Genomic DNA, 9,654 nt, shown 5'->3' on the forward strand with positions numbered 1-9,654 from the left:
AACACCATAGTGTGTGGTCTACCAGGACGTTAACACCATAGTGTGTGGTCTACCAGGACGTTAACACCATAGTGTGTGGTCTACCAGGACGTTAACACCATAGTGTGTGGTCTACCAGGACATTAACACCATAGTGTGTGGTCTACCAGGACATTAACACCATAGTGTGTGGTCTACCAGGACATTAACACCATAGTGTGTGGTCTACCAGGACGTTAACACCATAGTGTGTGGTCTACCAGGACGTTAACACCATAGTGTGTGGTCTACCAGGACATTAACACCATAGTGTGTGGTCTACCAGGACATTAACACCATAGTGTGTGGTCTACCAGGACATTAACACCATAGTGTGTGGTCTACCAGGACATTAACACCATAGTGTGTGGTCTATCAGGACATTAACACCATAGTGTGTGGTCTATCAGGACATTAACACCATAGTGTGTGGTCTACCAGGACTTTAACACCATAGTGTCTGGTCTACCAAGACAAGAGAGTCAGTTACATGGATCTGCTGGAGAAACTGCAGTTCCAGTGTTGGGAACACCCCACTGTTGCTGTCTGGGTTAAAGAAACAAAAGCAAATGGCCTTGGAAACCAGGAAAACAAAGAGCCCGGAAGGTATGTCCAGTATCGGCCAGTTCCGTTTATTCTCATTAGAGGAAGTCGTTGTGTCATGGGCTGAGGGGATGTGTACCAAGATCCACTGCACAACAAGTACTTTATGGGGGAGGGCTACACATGCAGGATGCAGGATCTGGACCAGTAGCACCTTCACTCAAAGGGAAAGGTGGACGACAAGATACTGGAGTAGGTCCATAAGCTGGCCATGGTGGAGCATCATGGTTCAATAGACCATAGATCGTGCTGTAGAATGGGTCTTTGTGATCTACCTCAGTTGGTGGGGCCACCACACACCTCATTTCTAGTCAAAGTCTAATACCATGTAATAAAACTGCTGCCGAAGAATTCAAGGTATCTGGACATATCAGTCAGCTAACCCTCATGTATTGATATCCATCCACTTAAAAAAGAGAAGGGTACAAACAGCTGCAAGACCAGACCCTAATAGGTTGCTAGCATCACTACCTGGTAGAGCACAGATAGAAAGTCCAGTCTGATCCTCTACCCTACATTGGGTGGTTCCTTATATAGGTTTCACATTATAGGAAGTGATGGCATATCACTAGGATATGCCAATATGTTCTCTGTTAGACTGACAAGTACTCCATCCATCCTCCGATGGAGTACTTGTTTTAGTTCTCTGCCCAATGGGTGGTAGAGAACACCACAGTCCAGGAAAAAAACCTCTGTCCCTTCTCTTTCAGGATCAGGCAGGGTTGGACCTCCACCAATCACAATGTGATGGCCAACCCTATCATAATAGCAATATAACCTTGTTATTGAGGATCAAGAATGTCCTAGATTTAGAAACATATTCATATGCAATTGCTCTGCGCATATCACATGAGGACACTTCCGCCATTGGCTAGCTTTGACCTTCTATTCCTCTAAGAAATTGTTGCTTTGCAATTTCATATCCCTAAATATTAAAAACAAAACTGCTAAGTCATAATGATGAGTCTCCTTCACCAGACCTTAATCTACATGACATATGCTTACTTTACAATAGCATCTCCATGGCTGGCCTTAGGGAGGGGTGACCCATGACGAGGGCTTATGAACGTATGACTGCTATATGGGCACCATAATGCCCTCACCTCTTCTGGCTGACATCGCGAATGTTACAGTAGCCACATTTGTCATTACTTAGTCACAGTGTCACTTTGGTTTAAAAAAAATCTAACAGGTCCTCCCTCCTTCTCCTCTCGGGCTCTTGGATCTTAAAACCATTAAAAACCTATGGGCATGTTTGCAACCATTTTGTTATTGCTGCAGCACATCTACAATGACTTTTCCTACAGTTCGGTCTACTGTTGCCATGCAGACCTATGCGTCTCCCTGGTAACAGACAACAAACCCTGTGTAGTCTGATCCTGCAGCTATTCTCCTTTCTGTCTGTTTACCTCTTCATGTTAATAGACCAAATCGAAGGAGAAGCAGGGGACAAGTAGAAGAAGTATGACTGCAGGAGCAGAAGTCTACAACAGTGACAGCCCCCTGGTCCCCCTATGCGAGCAGTACCTGGAATTGCCCTAAAAAGTGAGAGTTACTGTACAGGACCTGACCCTGTACAGTTTATCTGCTTTTGGAATTATCTTTTACTTTTTACAGTAAAAATAGTTTTTACACAATGGGATTATAAGACATCTATTTTGCGGACGTGTTACCCTGTGTAGGTACTCCATGGCTAGTCACGCTTGTCTTATGTGTCTTGTCCCATTGACTTTTGTCTTCCGCCATTACTGGTCTATGGGAACTTATCCCTAGGTAAGACAGAAGAGTCTTGAGTGTCCTGACATTCTAGATTATTTTATATTGTCCTTTGTGTTCTATGTAATGTGGTATGTACATTGCCTAAGATGGTGTTTAGTTTCATGCTACCTGACACTCTTCTAGTAACTGATCGCCCATAGTGTTCAGATTGGGCTGTCACTGGTGGTCCAATAGTGTGAAAGGGAAGTGAAAGGATCAGATTAAAGGGATTTTCCGGCATTTTAATATTGCTGACCTATCCTCAGGATAGGTCATCAGTATCTGATCAGTGGGGTCCGCCAACCGGGACCCACGCCGATCAACTGTTTGAGAAGGCAGCAGCGCTTGTATTAGTACCACGGCCTTCTCCAGCTTTTCCTAGGCCAGTGACATCACGTTCTGATCGCGATACTAAGCACAGCCGCTATACAGTGTACGGAGCTGTGCTTGGTGAGCAAAAAGAAGGCCGTGGGGTTCACAGCTGATCGGCGGGGGTCCTGGGTGTCAGACCCCCACCGATCAGATACTGATGACTTATACAGAGGGTAGGTCATCAGTATTAAAATTTCGGAAAACCCTTTTAACACGTCTTAACGAGGTGTTCCTGTGCAAAAGCATTGGGTTTGGGCACTGATGATGTCATTAAACCACTGATGTCATTTAAGATGTTACAGGCAGGAGAAGGATAAAAAAAATTGAGACGTTCCCTATTTGCCTAAAAACATGTAAAGTTGTCATATAAAACTGGGATAACCAAAACTGCCACACCATTAGTCCCCCAATAGGGTCACTCACATAGTACCCCTGAAAACCCCAAAGGCAGAACCATACATATAGTACCCCTGAAAATAATGTTACTCACATAGTACCCCTAAAAACCCCAGAGGCAGAACCATATATATAGTACCCCTAAAATAATAGTTTCACTCACATAGTACAACTAAAACAAAAAAGACCAAACCATACATATAGTACCCCTGAAAATAGTCACTTACATAGTACCCCTGAAAAGCTCTAAAGCAGAACCATACATACGGCACCCCTGAAAATAGTGTGACTCATGGGTGCTATATATACACTGACCTAAAGAATTATTAGGAACACCTGTTCTATTTCTCATTAATGCAATTATCTAGTCAACCAATTACATGGCAGTTGCTTCCATGCATTTAGGGGGGTGGTCCTGGTCAAGACAATCTCCTGAACTCCAAACTGAATGTCAGAATGGGAAAGAAAGGTGATTTAAACAATTTTGAGCGTGGCATGGTTGTTGGTGCCAGACGGGCCGGTCTGAGTATTTCACAATCTGCTCAGTTACTGGGATTTTCACGCACAACCATTTCTAGGGTTTACAAAGAATGGTGTGAAAAGGGAAAAACATCCAGTATGCGGCAGTCCTGTGGGCAAAAATGCCTTGTGGATGCTAGAGGTCAGAGGAGAATGGGCCGACTGATTCAAGCTGATAGAAGAGCAACGTTGACTGAAATAACCATTCGTTACAACCGAGGTATGCAGCAAAGCATTTGTGAAGCCACAACACGCACAACCTTGAGGCGGATGGGCTACAACAGCAGAAGACCCCACCGGGTACCACTCATCTCCACTACAAATAGGAAAAAGAGGCTACAATTTGCACGAGCTCACCAAAATTGGACTGTTGAAGACTGGAAAAATGTTGCCTGGTCTGATGAGTCTCGATTTCTGTTGAGACATTCAAATGGTAGAGTCCGAATTTGGCGTAAACAGAATGAGAACATGTATCCATCCTCTGATGGCTACTTCCAGCAGGATAATGCACCATGTCACAAAGCTCCAATCATTTCAAATTGGTTTCTTGAACATGACAATGAGTTCACTGTACTAAAATGGCCCCCACAGTCACCAGATCTCAACCCAAATAGAGCATCTTTGGGATGTGGTGGAACGGGAGCTTCGTGCCCTGGATGTGCATCCCTCAAATCTCCATCAACTGCAAGATGCTATCCTATCAATATGGGCCAACATTTCTAAAGAATGCTATCAGCACCTTGTGGAATCAATGCCACGTAGAATTAAGGCAGTTCTGAAGGCAAAAGGGGGTCCAACACCGTATTAGTATGGGGGCACTAATAATTCTTTAGGTGAGTGTATATATACAGTATATATGATTCTGTTTTTGGGGAACTGCCCGAGTGACACTATTTTCAGGTTCTGGTCTCAGGGGTACTAAGTGAGCGACACTATTTTTAGGGAGGAGGTTACAGGGTATACAGAATGAGGTGTTTAGAAGGATCCCTAAAATCTTCCACAACAGGCTGATGGGACCCCACGACCACTAAAGTGGAGGGTTTTCAGTACAGCCCAAACCTTATCAAATAGATTAGACAGGAGGGAAGTAACATGACTGCAGGTTCAGACTACACCCGGATAGCACACAGGACCTGATCTTGTACAGTTTATACATTTTGGTATTTTTTTTTTCTTTTGTGTGTGTCTTTCCTCATTGACTTCCTCTTCCACCATTACTGGTCTGTGGGAACTTACTCCTTTGTGAGACAGAAGAGTCTCGAGTGTCCTGAGATTCTAGATCCTCATATTTTGTTATTGTCCCTTATGTTCTATGTAATGTGGTATTTATATCGCCTGAGACGGTCTTCAGTTTCATGCTACCTGACACTCTAGTAATTGACCGCCCATAGTGAATAGGTTAATGGCAAGTTGGTCAAAGTAAAAATGTTCATATTGTGAAAGGGAACTGAAAGACTCTTCAGCAAGGGGCTCACGTGTGCAAACATTCATTCAATGGGTTTGGGTACTGATGATGTCATTAAACCAGTGATGTCATTTGGGATGTTACATACAGGATTCAAATCTTTGACATGTTCCTTGCTTTCCTAAAAACAAGTAACAGCCCTAGAACTGGGGTACTGCAGCACAATTAGTCCCCCCCTCCCCATTAATAATTGTGCTGCACAATGCCATAAAAAAATTAGCCAAACATATGGTTCCCGTGAAAGTAGTGTCTCTCAGACAAAAGGTTTTTGTTTTTTCACCTCATTTCACAGCTCTTGCCACTGAAAATAGAGTGCACTTACCAACCCAATTAGGATAGAGTCAAATGTAGCGAGGTGAAGGAGTTCTGCTCGATAACTGGAAGAAGTATCCAAGAGGTCTTGTTATAGATGAACCATGAGGGAAATGATGAAGACAACATGGGATCCACCTCCTTTTCCGGAAGATTATTTCACATTGCTGCTGTGGATTCAATGACAAAGTTTAAAGCCTATGTACACCTTTGGTGGCAATGTTTTTTTTTATATTATTTCATTGTACTCATTTTGAGCTAAAAATCTTTTTTTAAATTGGTGTTTATTAAAAATATTGAGCCGTTTTCCCTGCACAGCTTTGAGTTTATTTAGTAGCTGGTTCAGAATTTTCTCTCTGCTCCGTCAGGAGTACCATTCACAAAGCTAGGAAAACAGTTAACACTTTCTGACAGAATAGCTCAATATTTGTAATAAAGATCAATTGAAAAAATAATTATTATTCCAAAATGAGTCAAATGCAATCAATGCAATGTCTGTCCCAATGGGATGGGGGAAGGGGGGGTGCATTGTCCCTCTGCTGAGCACCTGCCCTGATAAGGGCGAACCTATGTGGTAACCCTGTTAGTGCAGCGTGCTGGCCTGCAGTGGCAATGAGGGTGGTTTTAGTCCAAAAGGTGGCTAATCCCTCTCCCTCTAGCACTCCCCAGACCACACATGCAGTGAGTGAAGGGTGCACCCTTTCCCCGGGCACATTCTGGGATTTTTGGGGGGCTTCTGCCCGATGGTGGTTGATGGTGGATGGTTGGCAGGGTGCAAGGCAGGAGGGCAGGCATAGGGCCGACGGACGGTGGAGTCCATGACCAGGCCTGTTTGGTTACAAAAGAATAAAGTCTCTCTTTGAAGACTCTCTTTTTCAAGTCTATCTGTGAATAAATGCTGGTAGTAATCCTCTCTGAGTCTATCTCTCTCTAGAAACACTTTGCAATCCTCCCAGATAACCACAGGCTTGCAAATCCATTATCATTAACTCTTTCTGCAGTGCCCAGCCTGTGGGATGCAGATCTTGGATCAGGTGGCCTGTCTGTCCCCAAAAACCACAAGCGCTAAGGTCTGTTGCCATAAGCAGGCGTTACCTTACTGACTTTAAACTGCACAGTCTTGATGGTTCTTTACCTTCTGTATGGATTTCAGACTTTCTTTCTCTAAGGGCTCATGCACACGACCGTTGTTGCTTTGCGGTCCGTTTTTCACGGATCCGTTGTTCCGTATCTGAGTCTTCTTCCGTTCCGTTATTCCACAAAACATATCCGTATGGTTTCCGTATGCGATCCGTTTTTTGCGTATTGGAAACGGAAACAGTAACTTATTATTCACCAAACACATGAGCAATATGGGCTGGGCATAGCATTTCTACAGTATAGATCCCCACAATACGGATGACATGTTCCGTGTGCGTTCCGTATTTTTTGCAGACCCATTGACTTGAATGGGGCCTCGGACCGTTATTTGCGCACAATAATAGGACATGCACTACTTTTTTGCGGAATGGAAATACGGAAACGGAATGCACACGGAGTACCTTCCGTTGTTTTTGTCGACCCATTGAAGTGAATGATTCTGCATACGGTCCGCAAAAAAAACGGAACAGAAGCGGAAAGAAAATACGTTCGTGTGCATGAGCCTTTAGGGGTAGCCTTAGCCTTTTCAGTCCCGGGGAAAAAGGTTCCCTGTCCCCAAAGACCACAAGCAGTAAGGTCTGTTGCCATAAACGAGCGTTACCTTACGGTCATTATCCTGCACAGTCTTGATGGTTCTAGACCTTCGGTATGGATTTCAGGCTTCCTTTATCTCAAGGGTAGTCTTAGGCCGCATGCACACGGCCGTTGTGCGGTCGTTCCGTGCATTGGGGACCGCAGTTGCGGTCCTCAATGCACAGGCAACATCCGTGCAGCGGGCCGGACCCATTCAACTTGAATGGGTCCGTGGTCAGTCCGCACCGCAAAGAAATATGACATGGGTCCGCATCCGTGATGCGGGGTGCACACGGCCGGCGGCCGTGGATTGCTGACCCACCGTTTTCCCAACGCCAGTATGCATGAGGCCTTAGTCTTTTAGTTCAGTTGCTTTTCTCTGGCAGCTTTTCGGTCTCAGGGATTTAAGGTTCTCCGAATCAGGCTCCTCTTTAGGCCTACTTCACAGCCGATCACAAAAGCACATTTTGCTTATAGATCTGCTTACTAGGAACTCTCTAACCAGGGTGCTGGACGAGCCCATCACCCAGGCAACTGCATTAAAAAGACTGTCATTTAACTATATGTTGCCCATTTGAAATTAAAGTGCACACGTAAAAAGGGAATATTTTAACTAGAACCATACATATAGTGCCTCTGAAATAGCGTCACTCACATAGTACCCCTGAAACTAGAACCATACATATAGTGTCACTCACATAGTACCCCTAAAATTACATTCATACATATAGTACCCCCGGAAATAGTCTCACACAGTAGTGCCCCTGGAAATAGTGCTGTACTTATAGTGCCCTAAAAAATCATACCATACTTATAGTACCCCGAATATAGACCCATAAATATAGTATCCCTGTAAATGGTGTCACTCACATGGTACACCCCAAACTAGAACCATACATATAGTGTCACTCATATAGTACCCCTGAAAATGCAATGAGCCGGACCGTGGTACGGTTACGCGGACGCCAAAATATGCAGTGGGTCAGGATATGGATATAATTGTCTATTGTTTGTGTTCGTGACGCCAATAGCAGCGTGTGCAGGGTACAGTCTCAGGGCCCTTTAAGGTGTTGCAACTCACGTACCAGGTGAGGAATGCCAGAGTGGGATAATGTCTCTGTATAGCAGTAGTAATAGTGTCAACGGTGTCTCCTACCTGGGTACGGCTGGACTCCTGGATCCTGGCTCACTTGCAATAAATGAGTGTGTTGTTAGTAGGAGTAGTTGAGGGATTTAGTAGCAGTAAATGAGATCCAGACTTGTAATATAATTCAACTTGTCTTTACTGGTTGCAGCTTGAATCCATATGAGATACAGCAATAGCCTTGGGTCCCAGCAGGTATTGGCAATGTATGGCAGGGATCAATATCTCTTCTGCTTCTATCATGGGCCTGGGGAATATGGCAGGAATCTATATCTTCTGCTCTGTCTATCTTCTGCTGTGTATGGGACTGACTAGCTGGGGAGGAATTTGGGTTCTCCTGGTCTCTGGATAGTTACTCACAGTTATGCTCACAGGGAATGGTTCGTCCTGGAGGCTGGAGATGGCTGCTTGCTTGTCAACCATCTGAGGCTGAAGGGCTCAGGCTGGGGATGAAGATCTTTGGTCTCAGCCGAGACTCGATCCTGGGTTGGGATCCCTAGAACTGGGAGCTCCTATCAGCACAGCCTTCCCCTAGCCGGGGTGGCTGGCACACTAACTTTAACTTCCTTTTTGTTGAAGTGCTTGAAGTAGTAGTCCTCTGGAAACTTTAAAAGTCAATTGTAATCCACAGGGATAAAAGAGTTAATTGTAATCCAAGGAGATATAAAATGTCTAAAAGCAGCATATTTAGAACCATAGTTCCACAAGGCTATCAAGTAACCTGAGAAAGGGGATAAAACAATGAATTTGGACATGAGGGGTTAAATGCTGATGGGGGGAGTCCTTACTATGCATGACCATCAGGGTGAGGACAAACTAGGGCAACCTGAAATAAAACGTTAAAAGCACACAATGCCAACGGGTCCTCACCCGTCAGGAATAGTCCACGACGTGGCTCCCAAATGTCCTTATTTTAAAGAAGGATGCGTTTAGAGAAGGGCATCCATGTCCTCCTCGCTACTAGAGCTACTGAAGCGCATCAGGGGGCGCTCCTGCCTCTGGTAGCTCATCGTCGCAGCAGTTGTGCGCCACTGACCTCTGGTGGTGGCTGTTGGAGTTGGCTGTGCAGACAGCCTGGTGAATGCAGCCGTGACTTGCTGCAAGCCGGGATCCCTAGCCGGTGCAGAGGTGGACAAAACCTCCGGCTGAAGGGGCTCTGTTAGGCAAACTGAGGGTGCCTGTGGCAGCTTCCAGGGCAGTACGTAGGGTTGCACTCTGGGATTGAAAGTCAGGACAGAGTTATTTATTTGCCCCACCTGTAGAACTGGAGCCGCAGGGATTTCAGGGCTCACTATGGGGACCTCAGGATTGAGGCATCCTGCTCTGGAGGTGTTGGTTCTGGGCGGCGGAGTGG

This window comes from Bufo bufo, chromosome 11, assembly GCF_905171765.1.
Source record: "Bufo bufo chromosome 11, aBufBuf1.1, whole genome shotgun sequence".
NCBI classification, from domain to species: domain Eukaryota; kingdom Metazoa; phylum Chordata; class Amphibia; order Anura; family Bufonidae; genus Bufo; species Bufo bufo.